Source organism: Polyodon spathula, chromosome 7, assembly GCF_017654505.1.
Source record: "Polyodon spathula isolate WHYD16114869_AA chromosome 7, ASM1765450v1, whole genome shotgun sequence".
Classification (NCBI taxonomy): domain Eukaryota; kingdom Metazoa; phylum Chordata; class Actinopteri; order Acipenseriformes; family Polyodontidae; genus Polyodon; species Polyodon spathula.
In genome coordinates, this window is record NC_054540.1 from 5,148,222 (window position 1) to 5,155,445 (window position 7,224).

Here is a 7,224-nt window from a genome sequence, read left to right on the forward strand (position 1 = left end):
AATATAGATTTTTGTTTGTTTGAATTAACATTTCATCAGCATAATCGGCTCTCAGTATTTGTTTGTTGTTGTTTTATGAATGAAAGTGAAATCGTTGATGCCCTTGGGTAGAATTTATATTTTGTCTTTCTGCCCCTAGAACTGCCTTGGTGCCCCTGAATATTCACGCCCAACGAAGGCAACATTGCCTTGTCCTTCAAGACCCTAACTTCATGCCCTGAATAGCCCCCTACTTGTACAACTCGTGGTCTCTATGCCTGACTGTATCCAACACCATTGTCCCTCACCTTGCATAGAATATTAATTTAATATGACTACAAGCTGTGCAAGCTGCATCATTCCCCAATACTGCAGAGTATGGGAAAACATGTAACTTCCATGTGCAACTGTAAGTAGATGAGTACAGTGCATAAGAGGGAGCCAGGGCAAAACATAATGTGAGACCACCCACCCAAGAAATGACTGAAGAGCTGAAGAAGAGAAGAAGGTGACTTGCTGCTAGCTGTGACAAAGAACAAAACTGACAAAGGCAATTTGTAGCACTGAGGCTGCTAGAACTTACAGGAACTGCTAGACAAATTGCTGATGACACTTCAGACACCATGCATAGGTCATCCACTAGAATATGGTGTGACCTAGAGAAGCAAGAAAGTAATTAAGGAATACAATAATTCAACAAGAAACTGCTGCTTTGAATTAGCATTGACATGGCACCGAAATGTGTAGGAAGAGTGGACTCTAGTACTTAACCCACATGTCTAGGAAATATGTTGAACACAGTTTAAACTCAGCAGACAACCACAGTAACAACGCCAAATATTAAGTAAGGAGGAACCTACTATAGTTCCAGTTCCAGATTACTGTGAATGAAGAGTAACACAATAAAAACAATACCATTCGTATGTAGGCCTACAGTGAAATATCTATAACATCAACAAAAAGCAATCCTTCACTACAGAAAATAGAGAAAAGAAATGTGGAAAGTAACAACTTCCATCAGCTTATAATTAAATACACATTTCATGACAATGTTTTCAAGTGTCCATATTTAATTTGTATTAATTTCAATAAAAGCAGAGTGATAGGCATATCTAGAATAGCATATAGAGGTACCCCCCCGTGAGAATTCAGAACACTACACAGGTATAGGGTAACAAGTCATCCCTCTAAGTTCTAACTACATCTGAACACAGGATAAGATATTGCTTTCTCATATGTAATTAATACATTTAGCTTTACATTGTGTCTCTAATTACTGTGTATCAACTCAAGCTGAATAAAAATCATCTTGAAAGTCCTAATAATATGTGACACAGCCTCTTATAGTGTATGCCATGTAAGCGTTCAGCGCTATCACCCTGGATTCCTTTGCCCTTTCGGCTGCTCTCTTCTCTTCCACTCTTCTCTCCATGCAGTTTTCTCTGGGGAGTGTTTGTATTAGTAGGACACTTTATTTTGCTATTAGATTGACCTTCCCATGTCGTGTACATCCTCTATTACTGCTCGATGCATTTGACTTCTTAAAGAGCTAAGCAAATGTTTGAAGATTACATCATTCATCATTCTGACTGGACTCACCACAAAGCAGCCTTGGCGATCCACCTGTCAGCAAGGCCCGGCAATGTTTCTTTGTTTACTCCTCACGAAATGCTCTAGTAGTCACTGTGGTCTAATGCTGGGGGCCGAGAATTACTTTTAGACAATAAACTGAGATCGCGTCAACATGTGATCGATAACCCTTGTGAAAGAAAATAGCAGGGGTGTTAACCTTTGTGCCCTGGCTGATTTCTATGCAGGTCAAGCAAATCTGGTCTGGCTATGTTCCTCATGCCCGCGCTAATTTAATTCCAAAACTGTCTTCACTTCCCCATCTCCAGAAACAAGAGGCAATAAGAGAGGAGCTGCCTCTCAAGGGAAGTATCGCCTGCCTATACATGACTTCAGCTAGAAATAATAAAGTTGCATTGCATGATAGAATATCCTCTGTGAATTTTTTAAACTTTCTATGCTAAGAAAAAAAAAAGTTTTTGAATCTTTGGTTGCCTCTCCTTCAAACACCACCCCCTCAATCAATCTGATTGCATGAGCAAATGAACCACTAAGTCTGTGTCTGATCTAGTCTATATGTTAACCCTGGGTAAGCATAAACCCAAAATGAATTCTGGTAATTTTACTGCTGTTTTATATCTAAATCTACAGTTCCTCTTCTTTACTTAAAAAAAACTCCTGTTTCAGCTCCTTGTTACTGTTTATCCCCTTCATGCCATCCAACAAGTAGAGTATTGAGAAACGGTGGTCTGCATATTGGTTTAATATAAATCACTAGGTCATAAATATTAGCATTACAAGAAAGAAAAGTAATGATTCCCTTTGAGAACTGATAAGCCTTTATAAAGTAAACACAGTGAAATACAATCTAGTATAACATTGCTGACCATTGCACAGCCACCAGTCCTTGTCTTCAGTGAATAAACTGCCTTATTTGGCTTTATTTGTATTTTTTTTCTTCATTTTTATGTTACATTAGTTACTCATTTACATAATATATACATCATATAATCTAGGTAGGCAGAGAAATAGACTCAGATGATAGAGCACGTTCAGTGTACTTTGAGTTTTAATTAACAGAGACTTCATTTTAAGATGACGGAGCAGATTTTCTTCTTTCTTTGTTTTCTGTTTATCTCTCCTGTTCCAGCTTCCCAGGCACTCCCTTAATACATAGCAACGGTTGCCTGGTCATGTCCAACTGTTTTCAAACAACAACAATATGAATTTATAGAACAAGCATTCTCCCTAGGGGCTGAACATGAGCCAGACAATATAAACAAGAATCAAGACTTTAAACATTTAGATTTAGTTTGTACTCTCAAAACTGAGCTCCAAGCATCGCATGGCATATACAGCCTGAAAACACAGAATTATTATTTAATATCTCTGAAACTGATTTCAGGCTACAGGCTATATCGCACTGGTTAAAAGGAAAAGTACAAGGCCCTTGAAAGATCTCCAACTAAAGTCAAATTTAAAACCCTATTCAGAACTTCAGCGAAATCCAGTGGTTTTTTTTTTGTTTTGTTTTTTTTACTAACTGATAAAAGTCAAATGGCATTTTCTTATTTTTTATTTTAATAATCCTCCTGTGTAATGCAACTGCTGAAACAAAGTCTGTACAAAGGTGCTGTCACCCCAACTCCTGAACTGCTCTTCAGTTCTAAATGTCTGCCATAGACATACGTAATGCAGGCTAGATCAGAAGTATCTTTATATTAAGCGCCCTTGTGCACAGAAGTGTTTTGTTCACTAGATGGCGCTGATTGTTACTTCGATAGAGGAACTTTGGCTGATCTAGCAATATTTGTTTAATTTCTTACTACGCACTTGAAACAGTTCCCTGTACAAGTCTGCATGCTGATACCTCTGTAAGAATTCCAGACTGATTTGAGCCATTCCACTCGTGTTTCAAAGTGATACAAATACTATAAAGATAGTCCTACTTATATATATTGGCGTCGAGGTGTATAAAGGAAAACTGTTGTCCCCTGTAAAAAAGGTAAAAGCAGATAAATACAATACTAATACTTCTGTCACTGCTAGGCTAAGAGGTACAAGTAACAATAATTTGGTCTGATAATCTTCACGTCAGCATGTGCTCTACTACTGGAATATGTTCTCAGGCCTTGTTGATTTATTTGCATTTGTTTATTTCAGTAAGAGGGCTATGTGTCATCGATTTTTAAGTGTCAGACTCTGTCCTGCCATTGAGTAATATCCTGTTTTTGTTATGAACTAAGTACATTATATAAATAACCGTTGTCTTAAGTATTTTGTCCCTTTTAAAATTCTGCTTGACTGACTCATTACCCAATGACATGTACAGTATTCAAAATCCCAGGCTAATTTGTTTAATCTGGCATGTAATTATAAACCTGGCCTTTACAAATTGGGCAGGCTTTGCAAGATATTTACTAAATCTTACTGCTGTACAAGCACAACATGGTAAATGAAGCACACCAAATCTACTGCTTTCCATAGAGAGGGGTTCTTAATCAAATATTGCCGTGGTAACGGTAATGGTGGCAACATTCACAGAATGCTGGAGTCACACAAGCATTAATCTTGTTAAGCAGGCTGTTTTTTTTTGTTGTTTTTTTTCCTTCCAAAACTTAGTAAAACAGCAAACATTCTGTTCTAGAAACACTAAGAGTTGAGTTTATTTTTAAAACAGCATCTTTTCTGCCAAATGATAAAGGATCACATGTCAAAGGGACATGGGAATACTTAATTCAGCTTTAAAACAAAAATTACAGCACACAGTAAGGACAGCAAGCAAAGCAGTGTATTTTTCATTTTTGCTTCTAAATATGGAAGTCTATTCAATATATCTTGCAGCAGATCTGAACAGCTACCATTGAAATGCAAGGGTCTGCCTTAAGTAATAATGGGCGAAAGGGTAAGTACATGTGTATTTATGTCGCAAGGTGACAGCAACCCTGGACATACAAAGCTGGCGGGATCCCTAGACCAAGCTGCCCTCCCCTCTGAAGTGGGAGTGTTGGCTGTGCTATTATGGGTTCTAAATTACTCTGTGTGTTATATAACTGTGTAGTTAAAAAGGGCCAGTGCCTGTTTATTCACCGAGTTGATTGTAAATGTCAGACCTGCCAGGGGCATACCAGTAGACCTGGGAGATTCATTTAGGAGTGAAAGTCTATAGGAAGCAACCTCACAGTCGTGCAGCTAAACCAAGCTGGGTGAGCGTTCAACTGTGTGTGGAGAGCAAGGACTGCAGTGGTAGACTAGCTACTGCTTTCTGCTGTTTTGAGGTACTTAATGAAAGTGATAGCTTGTTCTTTGTGAATGTATGCAAATTGCTAAACTGCATCCGTTGGTACAATAACTGCCTGCTATACTATATTTCCCAACATCCTCCTGCTCACCTATGTAACTGAGATGGATTTACCAGTGAGCAGGAGGAGGGTGGGAAATGTAGTTCTGAGAGGTCCATGCAGGTACATGGGAAGCTATCTGAGGCAGGGAATACAATTTAAAAGTTTAAAAAAAGTGGTCAAAATGTAAAAAAAATAAAAATAATAATAATTAAAACAATACACACACCTTACATAAACAGTTGTAGCAACACATGGGAACGTGTACCACAATAAAATTAAAAGGTCCTATGTACCCTTAAACCCCAGTTTTATGAAAAAAATAATTTTCCTGCTGTTTGGTAATATAACAGGTTATTTTTCTATTGGCACAGATTTTTGAGATTGATGCTGGTCATATAAAGACAAACTTTCTAAAAATGTTCTCAAGAATCATTATACAGTTTATAACACTGGGCACTCCTTTACACAGATACAAGCATTTATTTTATCAGCTGACTATGTTAAGTAATATTTATTATCTCATGTGTTGCTTAACTTCTTTATGCAGCTGCTACCTTTTAATTTATGGAGCACAGGGCATCCGTTTATGCCTTTGCCTTTTATGTCTATAGATGAAAGGAAATGGTTTATTCTAGGTATTGAGTGGGGCAAAGATTAAAAGGAATTTCATAAGGGCAGGACTGAAATCTGACTATTAAACCTGAATAAACATGTCATTCTTTTCGAGAGCTGGCCCAAGTGGAGGCTCTCTTCATACAAGGTACTTTCTGTTCTTTTCTTTACATTGAAGGTGTGGAATCAGAAGGAGGGGCTTAGTGGCCCACCTGGAGAGATAAGATGTGTCATGAAGTGATTTACATCCTTGAACAAAGAAGACAGCTGGCTGGCTAGGATGTGGTTAGGTACTCATTTTTTTTAGCTAGCCAAGAAAGTGTCTGATTCAGCAATCTTAAATTTAGAAGACAAGTCACTTCCTTCACAGACCAATCAGAATTGCTTTTTGCAAATCCATTGTGTTGCCATTGGTTGCTGATGATGTGGCTTACTGTATATGGCACCAGTAATGCTTTGGTTTCTGTGGAGTAATACACTAGCATTCTAATGGATTTCCAATGGTATTTTCAAGAGGGTATGACATATGTCAAAACAAAAACTGTATGTTGCTGCCATTTTCACTTACATCATCACTAAAAAGCATGAGTAATTTACAATTAATAAAGTGATATCATGTGACAGACATCAAAACTGAAATGCTTCCCTCTTTGCCTATGATGAATAAATTATAGTTTCATTAAATGATGTATTTAAAATGAGTTTTTGCTTCCTTTTGAGTGATCCTCTATCATCTCAACTCAGGTGTAATGCATTTTGCAGTGACCTCTAATGCAGCATTCTCTAAAATAATTAGGTTATTGTACATACGTGTATGAAATAAAACATAAGCAACAGAAAGGCCAATGATCTCATTAGCTGCGTGATAACCTATTAGGTTTATTATATATTATTATAGATTTTGACAAGAATCAGAAATATTTGACGATATGCAAACAAGGCTACGAAACAGAAATCCAGCACTGTTCGATGTTATAATTGAATGCATAATTGATGCATTGCACTGAGAGCGCCTCCTGACATAGTCCTCAGGGTTGACTGGCATATAAGACATCACTGGACTACTGTCAATTTGAGGCCACAAGGTTTGTCATCTCTGCCGCTGTAAACGAATATTTGTCCCCCCAAATATTTGTACCGACAAGGTTTGACAGAACTTAACTTGCAAACAATATAAGTCCCTTATAAATGTTTTCCACTGTAAATGGCGATCATTGTGTTTGTTTTGTTGTGGTTTTGTTCACCATGCTTCTATATCTATATAACTACATTGTAATAACTGGGTAACTACCAATGGTATTACAATGTAATTACACCATGTAACAAACTGTTACACACAGACATTCACATTTAATTGCACAGTAGTAAGAGGAGCCATCATCTGTCATTACTCAGTTATTAGAATGTAACTATATGTCTATCCGTGTCCTGTAATCCAAAGTGCATCTGGTTTAATTATGCTGTACAAGTGTTAAGACTCTATTGTACCATAGTATGTTTTTACCTGGGAAATACCAAACACTATGTTTATTCAACTGAACCCCCAGCAAACTGCACTTTGTAAAGCCAATAAAGAACTTACAAAGAAAATGCCAACATTGCAACATGACAACATAATAAATGGCTGGCTTCAATTCCTTCAAAAGTTGTATTGGTGTGACAAAAATTTGAACAACATTTAAAAAAGCATTATACATCATAGAAAGGCACACAAGCAGTA